At 41.1% G+C, this 25,337-nt stretch overlaps 1 long non-coding RNA gene and 1 pseudogene across 13 annotated transcripts in view; one reads left to right on the top strand and one right to left on the bottom strand.

Annotated features, from left to right (window-relative positions):
* The window catches only part of LOC119866882, a 136,049-nt gene that overhangs the window by 66,969 nt on the left and 43,743 nt on the right, over positions 1 to 25,337 (bottom strand). Inside the window, exons 3-6 of one of the 13 annotated variants that reach the window (XR_005381582.1) lie at positions 14,646 to 14,674; positions 14,435 to 14,472; positions 13,783 to 13,829; positions 11,149 to 11,264 (exon numbers count right to left, since the gene is read on the bottom strand). The exons of 8 other annotated variants lie outside the window; for them this stretch is intronic. This is a non-coding gene — a long non-coding RNA (uncharacterized LOC119866882). Of the gene's footprint in view, positions 1 to 11,148; positions 11,265 to 13,782; positions 13,830 to 14,434; positions 14,675 to 25,337 lie in introns of all 13 variants that reach the window. 4 more of the 13 variants (XR_005381579.1, XR_005381584.1, XR_005381580.1 and 1 more) reach the window with 4 other exon arrangements.
* On the top strand, positions 23,384 to 23,940 carry LOC102157392 (annotated as a pseudogene).

The following is a 25,337-nucleotide window of genomic DNA, read 5'->3' as shown; positions in this document are numbered from 1 at the left end:
GGAAAACTCTGTATCAGTCACCTCTTCAAGGCCTCAGAGGTCACCTCTGCTCTCGAATCAATCTCCTTGCGTCAGTTTGATACTAAAGGGGCGGCTAACTCGGGGATCCGACGGGCCCAGGCGACAGCGGACTCTCAACACACTGCCAGGCTCTGCTTGACGGCCCCACTCGGGTGAACCCCTCGGATATCCCATACTCGGGGCGGGGGGGTCACGCTATTCTTCCCTTTACCCAGTCAGCGCACCGCCTGCACACTCCTCGTCCTTGGGCCTCCTCACCGCGCCGCTCCCCCCACAGCTCTCCCTCCCGGTCCCCGTTTCTTCGGCCCCTCTCATGCTCCCACCCTAACTTTCTTCCCCATTGCTTCCTCTCATCTCTGATGTTCATATCCCACCGCTTTCCCGTTTCTACCCCCGCCGGGTCCACGCTCTTTTCCCGCTCTCACCTTCGTCTAGGCGCCGGCGGCTCGCCTACCGCCACAGGATTGACGGCCGAGGGGCGGGGCTGCGCGGAGGCCCCGCCCAAGGCGCGTGACGTCCCCATTCTCCCGCCCCCTGAAGGTGGAGCCCGAGGGCGATTGGTCCCACGTGCGCCTCCCAGGCCCGGTAGTTCTTCCCTACCCGCCGGGCAGTGCGGGCCGCCTCCGCCTGTCCCTGGAAGGGCTCCTTTCCGCCTCGGAGTCTGGCGGCGGGGGCTGGTCTCGTTGCTGCCAGGGTGGTGCGCGGCTTAGCTCTACCTCTTCCACCTTTTCAGTCTGTTTGGCGTTTCTAGGATCCGTCCTGTTTTTCATTGCGCCCAGATTTGCTTTAAATAGGCCGAATTAGGAAGCCGGGCCTTCCTCTCCAAATTTCCTCCTTGTTTATTGTGTGTTGGCCAGATTTCTAGAATCCAGCAAACTGATTCGGAGCCATGGACTGAGCTGCATGATAGTACTGATGGTGGCTAATGCTCCAAACTTACTGAGCGACAGCAACTGTTAGAGATGCTTTGCAAAAATTAGCTCATTTCTCTGTAAGGTACACATATATATATTATCCTCGCTTTACAAATGAGGAAATTAAGTTACAGAGAAGCTAAGTATCTTCCTCAAGATCAGCTATAATTGCAGCTCTTAACGGGCAGGTAGATTAGAACCAGGTAGTTGGACTCCACTAAACCAAACCCACTGTAACAACTGCTTTTGGGTCCCTAGGACAAATCCCGCTGCCACTCAAGAAGCAAATTTTTGAGGCTTATCTCTTCTGAGTCAGATTTATAAGACATGGAGGAGGAAGGGTGAGGATGGGAAGGAAAACCAAGAAATTCTTTGTTTTGGTGTTATGTTTTCTGAGTTTGGTGAATTGGAGGATAAGATGGATTCATTACGTGTACCTACAGTATATGGATATCCTTCAGAAATCATTCTTTAAACGTGACTTGCTCAAATACTAAGAGGAAAAAACTACTAAATGATCTCTTATTAAAATGGGATGGGACGCCTGGGTGACTCAGCCGTTAAGCGCCTGCCTTTGGCCCAGGGTGTGATCCTGGAGTCCTGGGATCGAGTCCCACATCCCTGAGTGGAGCCTGCTTCTCTCTCTGCCTATCTTTCTCTCATTCTCTCTCACATGAATAAATAAAATATTTTAAATAAAATAAAATGGGAAAAATCTAGCTCTCTAAAACTAAAGCATAGTATTATGTTTATTTCAAGAGAACGTGTCACACAGGAGTCAGAGTGCCAGGTATCCTGAAAAGGAGCATGGATATTCCTTAGGGGTTTGTAAATAAATAGTATTTTTGTTTCTCTATTAATATTTAAGGAGCTATATAGCAGTTATGCAAATGTAGGGGGAAGGGAAAAAACTTTGCCCATTAAGTATATATGTACCTTTGTTGTTGTTGTTGTTGTTGTTGTTGTTAAAGATTTTATTTATTTATTCATGAAAGACATAGAGAGAGGCAGAGACATACATAGGCAGAGGGAGAAGCAGGCTCTCCGAGGGGAAGCAATGTGGGATTTGATCCCAGGACCCTGGGATCAGGCCCTGAGTGTGAAGGCAGAGGCTTAACCACTGAGCCACCAGGCATCCCTTATATGTACCTTTCAGATGATAGAGTAGCCACATAAATCTCACTTCACTGTCAAAATTTCCAGAAACAGGGCTTTTCTCCACAAGTTCTATTATTCACCATACCACATTACATCATCTAATTTATAGAATGACCAGAAACAAAAATTTTAAATATTTGATATAATATTTATCATTTCAAATATAAGTTCAGGTAAGGTCCATGGACAGTCTCCTATATTACTGTTCAGTAAATTTTCATTATTAAGATACAGTTAACAAGACTAAACATTTTCTAATAAAGATCTTGGTAAATTATAGAGAAGGAACTCAGCTAGCTTTGCTAATAAAAAGGTAGTCTGAGTAAGGAATGGTACAGTCTTAGGTACAGTGGTCCACTTAAACACTAAACTCTTTCTACTTAAGGACTAGAAAATGATGGTGCCCTTTAGAGAATGCTCTAAATGAAATGAAAAGACAGAGGAACACAGTGGTTAAATTAATATAGAGCAACAAAATTGTGTCAATATGGGGAAGACTTCAGCAATGGCTAAGTGAGTAAAAAAGGTATTTTTTCTTTTCTACTTCAGATTACACCAATAAGGAACTCTGGAAAATGTACTAGGAGAATTACTTTCCTGTCTTCTCCCATGCTTCATACTTAACTCTCTGCCCCTGTTGGGAAACTCACTCTTCAGGCTTTGTTGCAATTTAGTTGATGCTTTGCCAAGTAATTTCTTTTGTGGGTCTCCATCTTAAAAGTTGAGGTAGGTATCCTCAGGTCTCTCTACTTTTGACGGAGAGAGAATAGAGACTGAGGCTTAATGTTTACTGATGATTGGGTAAAAATTGTTCTGCCTTCAGATTCAGGATGTTAATGGCCTTCATTATGGAACCTTAGGCAAACAGTTAATTCTGGCTCTTAAAAAGCAACTAAGAAACACTCTGCATATTCATTTGGGCATAATATACCTCAGTAATGTAACTATAATCACGTTGAACAAAATGGTTATTTTTATAGTATTCTTTTGCTACATTTGGCACTTATGATGACACAGAGCCACAATAAGAACAGAAGAATTAAAAAAAAAAAAGGCCAGGTAAAGATTATCCAGCTCAGAATTCTAACAATGGACCAAAAAGACTAAACTGGAGAACTAGATTGCCTTCCCTGAAATTAAATTGGAAATTCAATAGGATAGCATCCTATAACTTTCCCAGTATAGAGCCAGGACAATGAACATAATACCTCTAATGTGACTGTCATTTATTTGCTGTTGACTCCCAAATCTACATCTCCAGTTCTGATTTCCTATTCTGAACTCTATAAACTCCAATGGCCTTCTTTATCTCTTCCTGAATGTCCTGGGTGTCCCACAGGTATCTCCAACCCAGCCTGTCCAAAACTGAATTACTTATCTCCACCCTCACCCACCCCAGAACCATTCTCCTATATTTCATTGAATGAATAGTACCCCCTTAGTTTCAAGCCAGAACTAGAGAACATTTCAGGTTTTTTCCTCCCCTTACACTACATTCTCATTCATCCAATTAGCAGTCAATCATACTAATTCTACTTGGTTCAGTGTATCAGGCATCTCCATCCTTATAAACAGTTAATACTTGCTGTCTTAGGTCTGGTTCCCTAGAGAGTCCAAAAGAGGATATTGGGTGCATGTGATCTCTTGAGGGAATGAGTTAAAAAAAAAAAACAACTTTGAGGGAGAGAAACAGACTAGGGAAAGGAAAGTAACCTGACAAGCATGTAGTCTCAGGTAAAGTCTTGCCTGGCCTGATCCACAGGTAAAGGACTTAAAGCATTAACCATACAGCAGAATTATGCCCCCGTAAGGCACGAGGGCCAATCTCTTCTACTCTTCTAGCAGTCATCAACCAAGGGCAGTGGTTGGCAGAGGGGCATCACAGATTGTTTTCCAGGCATAGTAGCTGCAGTCAGTTGTGGGTGATTCTCTGAAGAAAGGGGCAGCTGTGAGTTATCAGTATCCATAGTCACTGCTGGGAATGGGGACTTCCACTTGGTGAAAGGAGACCTGGGCAGGGCACCACAGTGTCTTCCACACCAGCCCTCATCATCTCTCACTTGAACTACTACAGTAGCCTTCTTGTTGGAATTTCTACTTCTAGACTCGACTATCTTTCATTCACCATCCACACTACAGCCAAGATGATCTTTCCAAAAAGAAAATCTGATCACACAGCTATTCAAAATTATAGAGAAAAAGCAAAACTCATTAACATTTCACATCAACTTTTCATGTTAAAACCTTACATGACCCTCCTAGCTTTATTTTCTAGAACTCTTCACTTACCTACACTTCATGACTATCTCACACTCACACACACATACACATGCATGACTTGCTCATATGCACACATTTACCTTTGCTCTAGAAGTATCAAATGAAAACTTCATACTCTCATGTTGCCATGTTTGTATACTGTGCTTGATCTGCCTAGAAGATCTTTCTGTCCCTGCTGCCACTTACCTACCAGCAAAATTCCTATTCCTTCTCTAGAACAAAGTATAGCATCACCTATAAAGCTTGCCCTGATTCTTTAGCCAGACCCACCCACAGCTCTTATTGTACCAAATTACAGGACATATCACTTTGTATTGTAATTGTGTATGTAAGCACATGTGCCTCCAGTTAAACAGTGAGCTCTTCCTTTTACTTCTTAGGATTGGCGTGGAGCTAAGGCTCAATAAATGTCAGTTGCTGATCTTTCAGGTTTATCATCCCTTGAATAACATGTTCTATTTTTTTAAAAAATGATTTTACGTATTTATTCATGAGAGAGACAGAGACATAGGCAGAGGGAGAAGCAGGCTCCCCGTGGGGAGTCTGATGCAGGACTCCATCCCAGGACTCCTGGATCATCCACAGGCTACACTCAACCACTGAGCCACCCAGGCATCCCAAAATGTTACATTAGTTTAACATTCACGGTTTCATGTGATCCTTCCTTCCATGGCCCCAAATTGTCCTCTTAAAGCTGCATGATGTATCGTCTCCTTTTTTTTTTTTTTTAACACCGTAGAATTTGGTTAAAAAGTCGATGTTCATTCATGATTTTACTAACTTCAATGTTATTTTTCCTAAGTCTTTTGCAGTTCTATCTAATATAGTAATTTATATTTGAGCTAAGTAAGCTTTAAAAATGGAATAAGATTTCTACTGATGAGGAATGAGAAGATGTCCTTTGACACTTAAGAAGTACCATGGACAGGGCAGCCCCGGTGGCCCAGCGGTTTGGCGCCGCCTTCAGCCCCGGTGTGTGATCATAGAGACTGGGAATCGAGTCCTGTGTCAGGCTCCTTGCATGGAGCCTGCTTCTCTCCCTCTCCCTCTCCCTCTGCCTGTGTCTCTGCTTCTCTCTGTGTCTGTCATCAATAAATAAATAAAATATTTTAAAAAAATAAAAAATAAATTTAAAAAAGAAGTACCATGGACAAAGGTGGAGGAATGAGAGTATTGGTGAATCAGAGCACTAACTACAGCATCAGGAGGACAGAGGGATGTGGTAGGGAAGAGACTAGAAACCAAGGAGTGTGGAGCCTTGAATGCCTCACTGACTGAGATGCAGGACATAACTTGTGTTGTCAGAGGGTGTGTAAGTCCTGGGTCCTCCATGTCTTAGCTTTTTGATCTTAGGTAAACATCTTTGCCTCTCTAAGCATTACCTTCCTCATTTATAAATTTAGTTGTGAAAACTTTAAAAATATATGAAACCTAATTAAAATGTGATGACTGAATGCTAGTGGGGAGATGACTGGCAGAAGGGCAAGGGAGAAAGACCAGTTCCAAAGGAGAGGAAGAGCTAGCTGGGATCTGGGAGGACTCCCCTAGTTGCTGTTGGTGGCCCAGCACAGGTAGATGGAAGCAGGGAATATGGAAATTATTCCCTGGTCAGACTGAAATACCAAAAAATGACTCATTTTTGAGTCATGCTGTAGACTAAGACCCAGGTATTCCCCAAGCAGAATGGAAAAGGTTTTCCATGTGGACTGAGAAATAGGAAAGAAGAAGGCCTTTCCCAGGTGGGGATTGGTCTGGAGGAGATGACCCAGTGGTTCTGACTCTGAACGTTGGCACAGAGTTGCTTGCCTGAGAGTTGACAATACATGCAGATAGTAAAGAAGCAGCATCAACTCTAAGAGCATTCACACCTGCAGTAAGAAATAGCACATTTGGTCTCAGTGGATGGTAGGACTAGAAAGGGAATTAATTCCCAGGTAACTGCATGGCTCAGTGCACACCAAGATAAATGAGGAGCTCCTGGGGAACCCACTAACACCTGAAAAACAGAAGGTTCCTCAAAATAAGGCTTTTGAGGGATAACACTTATGTTCGGTCTTCGTGTTTCCAAATAGAGAGACTTAAGCTAGAAAAAAGTTCCCTCCCTCACTACTCTTTGGGTATTTGTATTTGGGATGTGCTGGGCAGAGACTCATGTGAATGGTGACTTTGGGAGAAGGGACAGGGAATATAAGGCTCAGCCTCTAATTTCATCCTCTTTGGGACTCAATCTGATCTCGGGATGCAAATATTTTAGTCTGTATAGTAAAGAGACTGTTCCTGCAGGAAAAAGCCTGAGATTGTCCTCAGCTGCTTGTCCTGGGCAGAAAATTACTATATGTTCTTCAACTTAGCTCTCATTAATTAAAAAATAAAGAAAGAAAGAAGGAAAGAAAAGAAAAAAAAAAGAAAAGAAAAGAAAAGAAAAAGGCTGACATTTCTTTTAGTTATTTTTTTAGATATTTTTGAAATTGATAAATTAATTTTGTTGAAAATAAATTTGATTTGATTTTCAAACTATAAGAATATTTCCCTTCACCTAGATTTCTAATTGTAAACATCATGAAGACAAGTGCTCAGCAGTTTCAAAGATTGTCAATAAATAGTCTGAATCTGGCAATAAGAAGGTGACTGAAGACAGTTGAAAGTACTATTTCAAAAGACCTACTAGAGTGTAAACTGAACATTACATGAAGAAATGAAAACAGTAAACATGACTACTTTTTGATAACATTTGGCAATAAGTAAACAAACAAGGAAAGTAATAGAATATAGGTTGAGAAGGGAATAAGATGAAGAGAGGTTTGTAGGGTTGAGCCAGTGGAGGCAGGCATGGCTCCCAGTGTTGGCAAGTGCCCTCGGCTTCCTGCCCCCAGATCCCCACTGGGGCATAGCTTGCTTCCTTCCTACTGCCAGGCACAGAATATGACCTGGAAAGGCAGGTGACCCGGAGAGATCACCCTTACTTCCACTCCAGCCTCTGTGACTTGCAACTTAACCTAGACCACATTGCTTCTTACAAATCATGGCCAGAAGTACAACTGAGGACCCAAAGAGCTGCCAAAGGTCTGCTCCACAGAAACCCTAGCAACAATGATAATGAATTAACATGTTGAATACATAAAGTAGATCTCGACTGTCCTAGGTTTGCAGTCCTTGAAACCTCTCTCTCACGTGGGAGTATGAGGACTCACATTTTACAGATGTGAAAACTGAGGTTAGGAAAGTTCAATTAGTTGTCCAAATCATATGGTTGGTAGCAAGAAAGCTGAGGTTCAAAATGACATATTTCTGATTCCAAAGGCTATACTTCTTCTCCTTGGGTACCTGAGGCCAAAATACAAGCTACAAGCAAAGCTACAAAGCAAACCTAAGGACAGATCATGAGTAGCCGACATTCACAGAGAGTATTGAGTTATAGGACCAAAGAGAGACAAGTTAGGACCAGAAGGGTTTGTCAGATAAAATATAAGATGCCTGGTTAAATTAGAATTTCAGATAAACAGAAAATAAATTATTAGTATAATTTCATTCTAAGTATTGCTTGTGATATATTTACACACAAAAATTATTTACCTAAAAATAAAAATTTTGTATATTTTTATTTGGTCAATCTGGCAACTGTATGGCCAGACATGGAAGGTTCTAAAATATACTAAGGAATTTAGACTTTTTTTCATAGCTAATATGGACCCACTGAGGATTTTGGCACAAGGAAGTGATGCTGGTAAAGTGTATTTAGGACAATGAAATTCTGAAATATAAGACCAGGATGGTGGAGGAAGGAAAGAAAAATGGCAGGATAGTAGCCTGTTAAATATGGACAGATGAAAAATAAGGAAAAATCCAGTATGATAGGTCTTCAGCCTGGATGACTGAAAGAATGATAGTGATACAAAGAGACATGTCTAGAGGAGGAATTGCTGTGAAAATAAGTAAAAATGGCCTTTGAGGTGATGCTTATATATTTAAGTGGATTTTACAAGGGGATAAGTGATTTATCTTTTTTCCAGCACTTTCTCCGCAGTACTGCAAAGATGGGATGTTATTCCTCAGCCTCACAGCCACCCAGCCAGGTCAGGAGGACCGAAATATTTGAAGAGACAAAACTGGCACCACCAGCAGATGGCAGTGTGAGGATTTGAAGTCCCAGGCCGCTGGCATTAAGTCTGCGCTTGTTTCCGCTACTCCACGCTACCTCTGGTTGGAGATCTAGAAGCAGATCTCCAGGGAAATCATGGTAGAAGCTTTGGCTGCTGAGAGTTGGGAAGAAGGAGCTGACGGGGAGGAAGTTTGCTAAGAGGACACGGAGGGCGGGAGAGAACCTGGGGGCATCTTTGGCAGAGAAAACATGAGGGATGGCTAGGAAGCTTGAGTGAGCCTAAGCATTTTGAAAACAGCAGCATAATATGAAGTTCCTAGAAAATAAGGAGTCTAGGATGACGAAAGGACATACAGGAAAGGAATAAAGGCGTCGTGTCCTCTGGGGCCTCCTGTGCCCAGGAGCTCAGAATTTTACTCTAAGCAATGGAGAGTCACTGAGCATCGTAAGCAAGACCTGCATGACCAGATTTGTGTTTCAGAAAGGGCATGCTAGTGGCAGTGGTGTGACAGCTGGACTGAAGGTCAGTTAGGAAGCAGCTGTGATGATCCGGGGGTGAAAGAATGAGGAGGCAGAGGAAGTAGATGTTTGGGAGAGTCAACTGGACATGGAGAGGAAAGAGATGTGAGGTGGTGGCCAAGAGGCCTTTCCCAGGGTAACTGGGAATGGTGATAATATTTACAAAACAGAGAGTGCAGGATAAGGAGCGTATTTGGGAAGGGAAGTGTGAAATTATTTATCTCTGCATACCTACAACGTTACTTAGAGCCAACAGAATAGACAAGCACTAAATGCATGTTAATTTGAATTTGACTTTAGACACATTTTGTTTGAGATACCACTGGAATATGCAGGTGGAAATATTTGGCAAACCATTAGAAATATTGCTCCAGAAGCTTAGAAGAACAATGAAAGCCTGTGAATTAGCTTTTTTATTTTTTAGAAGAATTTATTTATTTATTTATTTATTTTTAAATTTTTATTTATTTATGATAGTCACACAGAGAGAGAGAGAGGCAGAGACATAGGCAGAGGGAGAAGCAGGCTCCATGCACCGGGAGCCCGACGTGGGATTCGATCCCGGGTCTCCAGGATCGCGCCCTGGGCCAAAGGCAGACGCTAAACTGCTGCGCCACCCAGGGTTCCCTTATTTATTTATTTATTTATTTATTTATTTATTTATTTATTTATTTAGAAAGCACACACATGTGAGCAGGGAGAGAGGCAGAGAATCTCAAGCAGACTCCCCGTTGAGCCAAAAGCTCAACATGGGGTTCATCTCACCACCCTGAGAACATGACCTGAGCTGAAATCAAGAACCGGCAGCCTGACTAAGCTGTGCAGGCGCCCCTGAATTAGCTTTTTAAAGCAAGACATAAATAAAGGAGTGAGAAAGGCCCATGGACAAAATTCCTGAAAGTACTTAGCACATAAAGAGCGGGGGGCGGGGGGTAGCTAATAAAGAGAGAATGGGCAGCCAGAGAGGTAGGCATACAAGAAAGTTCGGTGTAATGAAAACAAACAGATGAATTTCAAGGAAGGGATTTGCACACCCATGCTCATGGCAGTATAATTCATAATAGCAAGGTGGAAGCAAATGCCCATGGGTGGATGAATGAATGAATATGCTAAATACATGCAAAGGAATATTATTCAACCTTAAAAAGGTAGGAAATTCTGTTATATGTTACAACATGGGTGACTCTTGAAGAAATTATGCTAAGTGATATGATCCAGTCACAGAAGGACAGATTCTACCTGATTCTACTTATATGAAGTATTTAAAATAGTTAAATCCATAGAACCAGAAAGTAGAATGGTGGTTGCCAGGGTCTGGGGGGGAGGAGAGAGGAGTTGTTATTCAATGGGTATGAGTTTCAGTTTTGCAAGATGAAAAAGTTCTAGAGAACTTTTTTTGGGGGGGGGTCTTGAGAGGCAAGAGAACTTTTTAACAATGAGCATATGGTTAAGGCTACCATACTGTACACTTAAAAATGGTTAAGATGATTTTTTTAAAGGGAAGGGGTTATTTCAAGGGTCTTGCTGCAGAGATGCCCCATGAAATATATGTGTGTACCTTCAGTGAGAGCATTTAATAAAGTGATTATGATAACAGTTAATTGCTCTTGGCTGAGGAGTGAATGAAAGATGAGGAAGTAGAAAGAATAAGCGAACTTCGCTTTTGCAAGAACTTTGGCCACAGAGGATATGGATCTTTCTTGGGTAGCACAACATTAAGAGGATAGATTTAGGGCTCACCTTGCTTGCATTCATTCTCCTTAGGGGTCACAGTCCTTCACTGATTATTGTTTAACATCTAAAACCAGTCATTTAATACATTTTGTCCAGGTTCCCAATTGTTTACTGTGGGGGGACATTTTTCATACTAGTTAATCAATTGTGGGCAGAGACGGGGCTCTCTTTAATGAATAAAAAAATTTCAAATATAAAATGGAGAGTAACATTTTAAAAAAATCAGCCACCTTCCAGATTCTCCCTTTTTCAGTATCTCCCTGGGGATTCCACAAAGGTGAACTTTTATAGGCTCTAGAAGGTAACATTCACATTCTGCATCCTCATGAACAGGGTCCTGACAGCACCTGCCTGGACAGGCTAATAATTTGGTATCCTCCAAACCAGTATCTAAAAAATATTCTTAGTGGGTGGGAGACTCACCTGTGAGAAGGAAGGCAGCAAGGACTGCTGCTGCTGGGGAACAAGGATGCTTAGAGTCCAGGGCTCAGGCCACCTACATTTCCTCCTGTAGCAGAGATTACCCTGCCTAGGTGATTCTGTGAGCAGGGAAACAGAAACTGAAAACAATCCTCAAGCAATAGGGACTGCCCTACAAGATCTCCAGCCAGCCCAGACCACCCAGTGGCTTTAAGTGTAACCCCTGACTTAGGCCTGAGAAGATGGACCATGGTGTAATCTCTAGAATGATTGACAAGTACCTTTACTTTACTATCATTCTAAAGTCCCCACGCAAGGAGGAGCACAAGCGGGGATCCCTGGGTGGCGCAGTGGTTTGGCGCCTGCCTTTGGCCCAGGGCGTGATCCTGGAGACCCGGGATTGAATCCCACATCGGGCTCCTGGTGCATGGAGCCTGCTTCTCCCTCTGCCTATGTCTCTGCCTCTCTCTCTCTCACTGTGTGCCTATCATAAATAAATAAAATAAATTTTTTAAAAAAGGAGGAGCACAAGCCTCATTTACATAACATACAATGTATGTATAGGCATGTTTCCTTAAGGCCTATGCATGGCCTTATGCCCACCTCTACATACCATGAAAAGGTTTCCTTCCCTAACTAAATATTCATCCTAACCCTAAATAAAAGGAACCCATTCTCCCTTGCTTAGAGAGTCACAGCTTTGATAGTCATTCCCTGTGATCTCCTTATTTGCTGCATTAGTAAAGTTTCCTTTGTACAGCAACTCACCCAGCATAGTTTCTATCTGTGACTCACCAAGAAGCAGACTCACATTGGTTTGGTTACACCAGGTCATTATCTTTGTTGATTCTTCATTTGTGAGCTGGTCTTTAATAGGGCATAACCCTTAATTGTTAAAAGCTTTGTGTAATGTTACCCAATTTATCTATTTCTAGTAATTCTGTATCTCATATATAAGAATTTTAATTTCAATTTGCAGGTGATTTGTATTTGCATAGAGAATATTAAAATATTGGGAGAGGATAGAAATTAGTCTTGAGGAAAGGCCCACTTCTAACAGCCAGATAAGTCATGCACTAAACTTCAAGGGATGTCTGGACAGAGATGAGTGGGAACAGATAGATTTAACTTTATTTGTGGTTGGTTCCTAAGTGATTGTTTCGACATTATAACACATTTTATTACCTAAGCATGTAACCACAGGGACTCAGATATTCACTAATGTGGTCATGAGAAACTGCTTCCCTCACGATTGGTGATTAATAACAATTGTGGATTGGCACAACTGGTTGGCTCAGTTGGTTGAGCATCCAACTTTTGATTCTGGCTCACATCATGATCTCAGGATCATGGATGGAGCTCTGCTCTGGACTCCGTGCTCAGTGGGGAGTCTGCTTGAGATTCTCTCTTCCCCTCTGCTTCCCCTACCTTCTTTCCAAAATAAGTAAATAAAATCTTTTAAAAGGTAAAAAATAAAAACTGTGGATTGAATGACTGAAAAAATAAAAATATTTTTAATATTATGGAGTGAATATAGAAGATGCTTATTTTCTTTTGTAAAATTGAATGCCTCTTTCTTCATGCTGATAAACTGTATGTCAGCTGACTCCCTGGGCCTTTCTTTTGAGCTTTCCCAAGTGAAACTGCACGTACAAAAGAACATTACTAAGTGATGAAGAAGCCAACTTCCTGAATACACCCTTCATTTGCTCCTTCAAGGATATAAATGAAAAGTTATCAAACTTTCTTTGTCTGAAAATATCTTTGGTTCTTTTTCAGTTTAGCGAGGGATAGAAGTCTATTGACCATTATTTCCCTCACTACTTTGAAGAATTTATACCATTATGCTTTGGTCTTTAATTATACTGATGAGAGGATTATTGTCCAATTGTTGTGTCTTTGTTAATTTGTCTCTTCTCTCTTCTGTTGAAATGTTGTTCTTTGTCAGAACAAGTTTATTTGTTTAAAGATTTTATTTATTTATTCATAAAGAGACACACAGAGAGAGGCAGAGACATAGGCAAAGGGAGAAGCAGGCTTCTCATGGGGAAAGAGAAGAGCCCCTGTTGTGGGGCTTAATACCAGGTCCCCAGGATCACACCTTGAGCCAAAGGCAGATGCTCAATTGTTGAGCCACCGAGGTGCCCCTGGAGACCTGAAGTTTTACTACAATGTGTCTTGCTATACATTTATTTTGAATCATTTTGTTCAGGACCTGAGCATCCTTGCCTTTCATCACATCAATCTCATCAATCATGAGATCTCTTATCTACTACATTAACTGTCTTGTGTATTTATTGTCTATTGCTGCCATAATAAATTACCACAAATTTAGTGGCTTAAAACTTTCTTTCTCTTTCTCTCTCTCTCTCTCTCTTTCTCTCTCCACAGCTGGGAAAGATCCATTTTTAAAAAAGATTTTATTTATTTATTCATGAGAGACACAGAGAGAGAGGCAGAGACACAGGCAGAGGGAGAAGCAGGCTCCATGCAGGGAGCCCAACATGGGACTTGATCCCGGGACTCCAGGATCACGCCCTGGGCCGAAGGGAGTCCCAGGATCACGCCCTGGGCCGAAGGCAGATGCTTAACCGCTGAGCCACCCAGGGATCCCCCCCCCATCCCAAGGTTCTTAACCTTAATCAAAGTGCCTTCTTCCATGTAGGGTAGCATATTCGTCGATCCTAGGGATTAGAACATAGACATCTTTGGAGGACGATTATTCAGTTTATTATGCCTTGAGACCTTAGCTTCAAATACCAAAGTCTCATCCAATTTTTGCTGTTGTCCCTTAGGGTATCGAATTCTCTTGCTCCAGCTACTTTGTCGAGAAGCTTGGCTATCACTTCTACTACTAGTGACCTCTGTGAGAATGTCATTCCTCCAGACACAGTAGTCATTAATGGTAATCAGACTTCTGATTGTGGTCACCTGGAGCTTTTGGGGTCCCTAGGTTACATGGAGGCAGAAAGAAAAGAGAAAAAAATGGCCTGTTCCCCAGCCCTATAGATACATTCCACTACAACCCTAAATTTTGGAATATAGTAAATAATCCCAGTCTCTTAAATTTTTTCATGAGTTTAGAACTTTTTCCTTTCTAAAACTAAGCCTTCTTTCCAAAGACACTCAAAACTAGACCATTGGTCCTAACTGATGGATAAGCCCAATTCTATCCCCTCCTAGTTGTTACCTCCTTTTTCTCTTACTCTACATCCCTGGCACACCTGCCCTACATGCCCACCAAAACAATGAAAGTCCTTGTGCATGTCAGTTCATGCCTGTGGCTTACCAAAGTGCTGTTCCATGGGTTCTCTGAACTGCCACTTCCTGAATAAATATGGAGGTCAGTTAAGATACCGTTCTTTAGAAAGATTGAGTTGATGAAATATTACAGGTTTAAATACAGTTTAGGTGAGAGATTCAGTCATAGGTTATTCTCCTACAACCAACATTTTTCAAGAGAACATGACATCAGAGATTACCTCAATCTTTTATCCTACCTAGAATCAAAGTCTCTTCAAATCTGGTCCTGAAAGAAAAAGAAAAGGCTTCACTTTTGTCAAGCTCCTTCCTATATTATTCTGATCCCCACACATTCTCAGGTCCTACAATTCTTTTGGAATGTAGACAACTTCCTTCTGCAGCAGGCTGAGCAGAGCTCTGACACAAGCTATTAGAGGGCCGAAAGGGTGATGCAAGCATGTCTTGAAGAAAACAAGTCATCTTACAATGAATCTATTTCAGGTGAGTTCATATATGATCTCTAGGCAAGGGGAGGTTGTTCTCCTCTGTAAAGAGGAAATGTTCTGCTTCTTTAGCTAAGGAAATTTAGGGACAATTGGGAGCTTAAGGTTCTGTGACTCAGCCACCCATATATTCATTGTCCAGGTTTTAAGGTCTCACATTTTTCCTATCTGGAAAAGACTTTGACACATGGGAGACCCATTGAAATCATGCATTCAATCTCTTTTGCAGTTCTGCCACTCTAAATCTTGAACCTAATTTTCAACAGTGTCTAACTTACTGCTGCAAGAGATGGGAGTCTCCTTTATGGTTGCCATAGAAGTCCTCTGGCTTTCATAATGTTCTTACATTGTCAATTAGCTGATTCAAGTTGTGTGTGTGTGTGTGTGTGTGTGTGTGTGTGTGTGTGTGTGTGTGTTGCAAGGCTTATCAATGCTGTTAAAGACAACCAGTCTATTCCTCAATTCTCATCATTATCATTTCTTCCATACCAATCAAGTACAGTATCCACTTGGTAGCCCAATGTCTTGTCTTCCACTTGCACCTCATCCCAATTAACTGTAGGTGAAAGCTTTGGTAACAATGATGCATGCCACTACATAGTAGGGATTATTATCCCACTTGAGTCAGGAAAACCATTCCTATTGCTTCTATTCAACTCCAAAATCCCATTTTGAGGGTCTGCTTTTTTTTTTTTTATGATAGCTACAGAGAGAGAGAGAGAGAGAGAGAGAGAGAGAGAGAGAGAGAGAGAGGCAGAGACACAAGCAGGCTCCACGCGCTGGGAGCCCGATGTGGGATTCGATCCTGGGTCTCCAGGATCGCGCCATGGGCCAAAGGCAGGCGCCAAACCGCTGCGCCACCCAGGGACCCCTTGAGGGTCTGCTCTTAAAAACCACTTCTGGTACCAGCATTTTTAGTTGAGGGTCCTAAGAAAATAAAGTTTGAAGCAAAAGATTATGTGCAAATGCTTTACTGCTGGGTGAAATTCCCCAGGGGAGAGAGGGAAGAAGAGAGAGTGAGAGAAAGAGAGAGAGAGAGAGAATTAAAGTAGCAAAAAAGTAAAAATAAACATAAAAGATGTATTACCAAGATGGTCATAGCTTCATTGCCAACAAAAGCTGACTGTTGCATCTTATGGGGCATCTCCAGAGAGTACTTACAAAGCTACTGCTTCTCAGAACCATCCACCACACAGAAGGCAGTTTACAATGCTGGCTGCTTTCTATCTCCTATTTCTCATTGGTTGAGAAATATGCCCCCAGACTAACTCCCCAACATTTCTGGATTGTATTACCCAGCCCAACCAAGTATCTTCTTGGGAAACCAGAGTCTCTGCTGACTATTCTGGCCAATTTTCAGGTGCTTCAGTCCTTCCTCCTAGTCAATACTAAATATAGGGGCTAGATGGCAGCAGTGGTGTGGCTATGGCTTTATGATTGTAGGATGCCTCATAGGGCTCTTGTGAGGACTCAAGTCAGGTAGTATCCAGTGCCTGACATATAGTAAGCACTCAGCAAATGTTAGCTGTTATTATTAATAATTAGGTGAACTTTTTATGTGTGACTATTATGTGGTATGACCATTATGAAAATTTCTCCCACCCCTTCTAAGACTTTGTTAAGCACTGCTGGACTCAGCACTCTGATACAGAGCCAGACACAAGTGAGTGGTTCAACAATACCACAGGATATGGTCTATAGGAGTGGGAGACAGCCAGGGAGCCAAATGCTTTTGCACCAAATTCATAATAACGGTAGCTACCAGCCAGGTGGGATGCAGCTACACAATGGTGCTGAGCACTTTGCTTCTCTAAAAACATGACTGTGATAATGCCTTCCATTGTCTAGCAACCTTAAAAAATTCTTTTAAACTTTTATTTATTTTTTTTCTTCTTTTAAACTTTTAACTGGTCCCTTAAACCCACTAAGGAAATAAATTGGTATTGTTTTTTGTTCTATAAATTATAGCCATATAGCTGAAGGATAAGTTGCCCATTCACAGAGTCATAGATTTGCTTCTGAAACCATGAATACAGGAGCCCTCAAATGTCAAATATCTGAAGGATAATATGTTCTCTGGGAAATTTTCTGCATCATCCCGAGTTTGGCTAATCATAAATTAATATCTTTCATTTAATGAATAATTCACATCTTAGTCTTGTCACCATAGAAAAGAGGGCTACCAACTGCTAATGTTTCTTTATGAGGCATTCGGTGCCACAGGCATAAATGTTTACTTCCCTTGAGGGAATGACAGCTCTTGACAAGTGGAAACATGATTTCAGCAAAGAAATTGCTGTTCTATATGTTAAAAATGGCTTCAGTATTCTGCTATGATTCCTGCTTAAAATATATGGAAAGGATTTTTATAGTCAAGGTAAGTCTCTGTACTGATAAATGTGATAGACATGAATCTTGAGAGAGTGAAAAAATGAATTTTGGGAATTCAAAAAATATGTCTTTGCCCTTCTGGAAGCAAGAGTTGAGTTTTTAAAAAATAAAAACTGATAGAAGTTATTCAGTCTAATGAAAAATACAAGCTACAACGTGGGTGGTTTCCAATAAACTTCCTAAGTCATACCTTTCTTGATGATAAATGTTTACCACGAATGTCTGGTATTTGTGTTAAAACCATCTGAATACCTAGTTGTCCCTGTTACCTGATCTACCTCATCCCTATCACTTGAGAACAAATTTGGCTTCATCAATTCTGATCTTTGGCCTTGTGCTCTAAACATGGCAGGAGGGACTCCTGTCATGATGCTTCAAGCCACCCTGAGCAATTACCAGCCTCTAGCCCCACCCTTCTGAGACTATCTTTGGCCCTAAGAGAGTAGTAGGACATGCAAAAGACATGGAGTCAGGTGCCATCAAAGCTGTAGAGAAATATAAGGAATATATGGTAGAGTTATGAAAGAAGTATTGAACTTTAAATTGGGAGATGTGAAAGAGAAAGAAAGCCAGGGAACCAAGGAGAGAACATTCTTTAAGTATCTCAATATTCCAAGTGCTTTAAAGTTAAGACATTTAATCTCCACAACAATTCTTTAACAAAGCCATTTTATCCTCATTGTATGACTGTGAGAACAAAGGCTCTGAGAGGTTAGGTACCCTTTTCAAAGTCACTTAAGTGTAGATTTCTTAGGGAAAGTCAGTAGATCTGTGTGGTGATGTGTACATGGATGAGTGGCATGACACAGTGGTAAGAACAGTATTAGAATGCTAGATTTCACCCAGATAGTGAAAGCCTTAATAAACCATGTCATTTTCACTATATGAGGCTGGCTTGGGTTCTTTGAGCTCTGTACCCAAGAGCATACTTGCTTGGTTAAAGTCTCTCTTCCTGAATTTCCTTGTCTTTTAAATGGAGGGGTGAGGAATGACACTATCATACCTACCACAGAAGGTTTCCTTAGTTCCACTGAGTCAGTGCAGGGGCACCTGGGTGCCTCAGCCACCAAGCATCCAACTCTTGATTTCAGCCCAAGTCATGATCTCAGGGTTATAAGATCAAGTCCTGTGTCCGGGTCCATGCTGGGCGTGGAACCTACTTAAGATTCTCTCTCTTCCTCTCCCTCTACCCCTCAAAAAAGAAAAAAAAAAAGAGAGAAAGAAAAGAAAAGAAGAAAAGTTTGTACATAGAAAAGTGCCATGCAGATTCAACTAATTTCTTGTCATTTCTAGTTGCATAAATTTACAATCCAGCTGGGATGACATGACATAAATATAACCATAGAATTGTAACTTGAGGTCTAGCTGTCACCCAACCCACTAGAGGATCGACCATCCTATAAGATTTAATGGAAATGGTTTTGCACCTCCATCCTAAAATGAGACCGTCTGCTGACTAGCCTGCCTTTACCACATTATCTACATTGCATACCACTTGGATTCTTGAATTCTCCAAAAAAACACGGGCAGCAGAACATATATAGAGTAGACTTTTACTAAAGATTTGAAGGCAAAGCTGGGGGCCAGGGGGTTATATCAGGGTAGATATTAGGTATCCTTGTTCTTAGATGCCCTTTGCCCTATTCTTCTTCTGAAAAGTCCTCACTGGCATTCTCTTTACAAAGAGCTCAAACCCAGCATCATTTTTCTCTATTCTTTCTTTTCTTTTTTCTTTTCTTTTTTTTCTTTTCTTTTCTTTTTTCTTTTCTTTTTGCCTTCCCATTTTCTACCTATCCATAAACTTCACTTTATTCACATTATACTTAAATAGCAATAATAACTAACACTGATTAAAAACATATTTTGTACCAGGAAGTACAAGTGCTTTATGTGTAATCTTTGATTTGGCAGACATTTTCTCTCCTTTTGTTGTGCCCCAGGTATTCATGCCCAAACCCTTGGAGTTTTGTCTTTTTTGTTCTTCGACAATATTAAACAACTCTGTGTGTGTGTGTGTGTGTGTGTGTGTGTGTGTTGTTGTTGTTGTTGAGCACAGTGCTAGCTCCTAGGGCTTTGGTAACAAATAAAACAGACTTGGTCTCTGCCCTTAAGAAGCTCCACATTCAGAGAGCTGATAAAAGTAACTTGTTAAATGAAGTCAATTCTGTCTTTGCGGGAATTGCCAGTTTGAATAGCAATCATTTTTCTACTTGCTGCAACAGAAGACAACAGTAAGACAAATAGCAAAATGAGACAATACAAAAAATGCCACATAGCAGGATATGATTGGCATACAAGTAGTTCAGAAAATGTAAATACTTTAGAAACTGATGAGATCACTTAGGTTAGACCCGTGAGTAATGGAGAAGGAAGACAGGCAGGAAGGGCTGAGATGGTGAGAGTGGACATAATGGTTATGAGTAAATCCTTTGAAGTAGACCTGGGCTCAAATCCCAGCTCTGTCACTTACTTTGTGACTATAGGAAGTAATTTAAGCCTATCTTTCCTCCTTTGGAAAACTAGGATAATACTAGTACCTACTTCAAAGCATTGTTATATGGATTAAATGGGGGGAAAAAGCAAACATGTAAATCTTGTCAAGCAATGCAAGGTATGATAAGTGCAAAGGTTTGATATATAAGGTTCTTACACTTTACTTATGAAAAGAAAATCTTCAGAGCACCTTACCATTAACATAATGTGTTTTTTTCATATACATTACTCAAATTTTCTAGCAGCTTGTCAAATATATAATTATCATCACATTCATCATGCAGAAGTGGAACATGGGCTTCAGAGAGATTAAGACCTTTCACATGGCTTGAGAGGGACTTTGAATCCAGATCTTCTGGATCCTAATCTTTCCTTTTTATTCCTGTCTTAAAAGTCAATTATTCCCACAGAGGTGATAGACCATTAAATGCTTGACCACCTTAGCTTAGCCAAAAACTTTTGAAACCAAGAGTAGATTAGGCATCTAAAGGCAAGTCAGAAGCAGAAGTCAAACACAAACTTTGCCTACCTAAGGCCTCTAGAAATAACTGGCCAAATATAAATCAATCTAAATGTCCATTAATAGGGGCACCTGGGTGGCCCAGTTGGTGAGGCTTCTGACTCCTGGTTTCAGCTCAGGTCACCATCTCAGGGTCATGAGACGCCTCTCTGAGCTCAGCCTGGAGTCCGCTTGAGATTCTCTCTGTCCTTCCTCTACCCCTCCCCACGCAGTTTCTCTCTCTCAAATAAATCTTTAAAACTAAATGTCCATTAATAGGGAAGCAGATAACTTAGGAGGTATCCTTATATGGAATATCGTGTAGCCAATAAAATAAATGAGGTAGATCTATATGTACTGGCCTGGAAAGACCGCCACACACAAGCAAAGACGGCGCACAATGGAACAATCAATTTGCACAAGAGACGCTTCAATGTGTAGCGTCGAAACCGACTCCACCCATTTAAGGACCCAGACTGTCACTCTCCTTTCCTTATGCCCACCGTCTCCTTTCCACACTGCCATTCCCACATCCCACCACAACCCGCTCTTCTGGTCCTCTTTCCTCTTGCCCGCTTTTCCTCAGCCTCCACCCTTCTCTGCCGGAGGATCCCTTAGCAGAGATAGAGGCACCGAGGCCCCCCCGCAAAGAGATGGTCCTCCCTGCGGAAGCCGGACGCCCGCGCCCTGGCGCCTCCGCAGACCCGGGGAGGCCTGTTTGCCCCGCCCGCGGGGAGGAGCCCGAATGCGATTGGTCTCCTGCGACTACGCCTCCCAGGATTGACCGGCCGCCGACTCCTCCCACCACGTTTGGTGCTTCTCGGAAGGTGCTTCTTGGCCCTAGGAGGAGGCAGCGTAGCTTTTGCTAAGGTCGCATTCGGTACCGGCTTTTCCTGCTCGACTGTTTGACAGATGATGGCATTAAGGTTGCCATGCTTCCTGCTGTGTGGTCCTATATGTTATAGCAAGAGTTTTCTTTAAATAGGACACGGAGAATCAGAAAGCAGGCCCTTACCCCCTGAAAGATACGGAGCTTCCTTTGTCCCACATGCGTCCGTGTGAGAGCTAAATTTCATACATAACTCAAATTAATAGTCGTGAATTCAGCTTAAATAGTAATAGTAGGAGTTCACCTGTACATTGGGCTTACAGTGAGCGGTCACTGTTTTGATCCGTTTAAAACCTCACAGCCTTTACCTAGAATGCAGGTTCCATTATCCCCATTTTATAGACAAGGATCCCAAGACACAGGGAAGTTAAGCAGCTTGCCCAAGATCACCCAGGGCTAAGTGGCAGAGCCCCAGTCGGAACCTGGCCTAGTGTCTGGCACCACCAACCACAGCATCAGTCTGCCTCTTAGAAAGAAACCAGGCAACGGTAAATATTATTGTCTAGGTCAAGAAGCAGTTTATTGAGGCTTCGTTTTCTTTTATGTCAAGTTTGGAAAATATGGGAGAGCAGATGGCAATGGAGACTGGAAAGAATGGAGACTGGAACCTCCATTCAGGAGGTTCTGAGCTCAGGTAATTATAAAGTAGAAGAAGGTAGATTAGCTAAGGGAACATACAAATACAAATACCTACATCCATGTTTAAAATATATGTATATTTAATTGAGACACCTGCTGGAAATTGCTGAGAGTAACTATAAACACTCGGGAGGGATAACCGAAGGAGCTCTAAAGCAGAAGAGAGAACAGCTTGAGTCTGAAAAGACTATCAAGGAACTGCAGGGCCAGCTGTGGTACAAACAGCTCCCTAGAGAAAAATTAGAAGGTCAGTTGGGATGAGTATCGTGCAGAGGTGGATCAACTCAGGGAGATACTGGCAAAAATTCAGGTCCCCAATTTTGCTGTGGATGATGACTCTTCTTGTGAGTCAAGCAAAGAGAAAAGGCAAATAAAGAATAAGGTGTCTTCTGGGGAAGTTTTTGTGAGAAGGTACTAATCAGTGACATAGTTTGAAATAAACTTGCTTGATTTTTCTTTTATTTAAAAAATATATATACATATAATTTACTGAGGTGAAATTCACATAACATAAAATTTAAGTGAACCATAAGTCATATTTAGGACATTCACAATATTGTGCAACCTCTATCTATATCTCGATCCAAAACATTCCTGTCACCCCAAAGTAAAACTTATATTCATTCAATAGTCATTTCTTATTCCTGCCTTCCCCCAGACCTTGGTAACCACCAATCTGTATTGTCTCTGTGGACTTCTCTGTTTTGAATATTTCATACAAATGGAATCACGCAATAATAAGCCTTTGTGTCTGGCTTCTTTGAACTAGATAACTTTTTTTTGGTTCCACTATGTAGCATATATAGTACATACAAAGTACTTCATGCTTTTTATGGCTGAATAAAATTCCATTGTATGTATGTAACATGATTTGTGTATCCATTCAGCAATTGATGGATATTTGGACTGCTTCACATTTTGACTATTGTGAATAGTGCTGCTATGTACATGCCTGTACATGTACGTGTTGGAATACCTGTTTTTAGGTCTTTGGGGTGTATACCTAGGAGTGGAATTGCAGGGTCATGGGGTAATTCTATGTCTAACTATGAGAAATGCCTGCATCCTTTTGAAATTCATTCTTTTTTTTTCATTTGCAAAAGAGTCTTTTTTTTACATATTTTTTAAATTGGAATTCAATTTGCCAACATATAGCATAACACCCAGTGCTCATCCCATCAAGTGCCCCCCTGAAATTCATTCTTAAGGATATAATATTATTCATATTATAAATAATATTTGATATATGATATATATTAAGCATTTTAAATCAGAGTATCTTAAAGTTAGCACTGTTGACATTAGGACCATAGAATTTTTTGTTGTGGGGGCTGACTTGTGCGTTTGAAGATGTTTAGCAGCAATTCTGGCCTTTACCCAGTAGATGTCAGTAGCATCCCCCCAGTTGTGACAACTAATATTGTCTCAAGACCTTGCCAAAGGTTTCCTGGGTGGCAAAATTTCCCGCTATTCCCACTGACATCCATTGCTTTAAAGGATTCTCTGTACACTGGAAGCATATCTGTCACTAAAACAAAACACTCAAACAAAGTAAGGGCATTTAAGAAACAGATGTTCCTTGCAAGTTTGCATACAGGAAATATTGTTTACTGTGTAATGATGTTAAGGAGTTTGCAGATTTCTAAATGTGTGACAACCAGAAAACTGTATCATTGGCTTCTCTCTTTCCGCCATCTTGGAGCCTGTGGAGGCCTGCTGGGAACAGGACTCCTAAAGCGACGACTATGTCTGGAAGGCTTTGGTCCAAGGCCGTTTTTGCCGGCTATAAACGGGGTCTCCGGAACCAGAGGGAGCACACACAGCTCTACTTAAGATCGAAGGTGTTTATGATCGAAGGTGTTTATGTTCGAGATGAAACTGAGTTCTATCTCGGCAAGCGATGTGCTTATGTATGTGTACAAAGCAAAGAACAACACAGCAACTCCTGGTGGCAAACCAAACACAACCAGAGTAATGTGGGGAAAAGTTAACTCGTGCTCATGGAAACAGCGGCATGGTTCGTGCCAAATTCCGAAGCAACCTTCCTGCGAAAGCCATTGGCCACAGAATCCGCATGATGCTGTACCCCTCAAGGATTTAAACTTACTGAAAAGTAAATAAATAAAGGTGTAGATTTGAAAAAAAAAAAAAACCTGTATCATTAAATATTCAGGTAACTTTCATATATTCTTTTGTTCCAGCTCACCCACAGAACCCCAAGAAATATAGCTTTTCACATCAGTACATGTTATATATACCAAATCGCTTTTACAGCTCACCGCATCACATAATTCTTAAGATGGCAGCTAGAAGCAAGATTTCACAAGATTTTTTTGATATGGTAATATTTATTATTTCAAATCTAAGCTCAGACAGAGCCCATAAGGAATTTCCTATTTGGCTCAGCCAAATAATGGAAAGACATCTGCTAATTTTCATTATTGAGGTACAGTGAACCAAAACAAAATTTTTACATTTACCTTTAAAGATCATGGTAAGTTAATTGTAGAGTGGGAACTCTAAGTACATAAACACCTTTGCCATCAAAAAGCCATTAGGATCAGAACTGTTATGGAAATGGACCAGCTTTAGGCACAGGCAGCATTGGTGTAAAACTCACAGCAAGGTCTATGGCACTGAACTCTATCTTCCCAGGTATGGAAATGGAGGGGTGGGGCAGGAAGGTTGGTGCTATTCTGCAATGAAAAGCCAAAGAGATACCTAACCTAGTAGGTCACATAAAAATAATGCAACAAGTGTATCAATAAGTACTACCAAACTGCTGAAGAAAAACAAGAACACAAACCTATAGATGGATTCAATTGTGATGACCAAATAAATAAGACAGAATTAAATGTATTTTCTCATTCATGTCCAAGATAATACTAGCAAGAAAGCCTGTAGAATAGGTCTACTTCTGTGACTAACAGCTACCACCATCAAATCACTGAGGTGAAATTTATGCCTTGAATTGTGATATAGAATTTATTTTATTCTGAAAAGTTGGTATTCCAAAGCCAGTCTCCTCTTGAGAAAACAGCTCCCACTTATTTAATTATTAGATGTATGTATATGTGTGTGCTTATTTTTATTTATTTATTTATTTATTTATTTATTTATTTATTTATTTATTTATTTATTTATTGTTTCGGCTTTATTGAGGTGCAACTGAAAAATGTAATTGTAGGAATGCCTGAGTGACTCAGGCTCAGCTGATTGAGCAGCTAGCTCTTGATTTTGGCTCAGATCATGAGTTCAGGGTCATCAGATGGAGGCCTACCTCCGTCTATGAGCTCAGTGGGGAGTCTGGTTGAGATTCTCTCTCTCCCCCTTGTCCTTCCCCCCATTTACATGCTCTCTCTCAAATAAATAAATAAATAAATAAATAAATAAATAAATAAATAAATAAATAAATAAATATTTTTAAAAAGAAATATAATTGTAGGGATCCCTGGGTGGCGCAGCGGTTTAGCGCCTGCCTTTGGCCCAGGGCGCGATCCTGGAGACCTGGGATCGAATCCCACGTCGGGCTTCC

Source organism: Canis lupus, chromosome 30 (assembly GCF_011100685.1).
Source record: "Canis lupus familiaris isolate Mischka breed German Shepherd chromosome 30, alternate assembly UU_Cfam_GSD_1.0, whole genome shotgun sequence".
Taxonomy (NCBI): Eukaryota; Metazoa; Chordata; class Mammalia; order Carnivora; family Canidae; genus Canis; species Canis lupus.
Note: the sequence above shows the minus strand (reverse complement) of the source record. Positions and strands in the feature narration are given on the sequence as shown.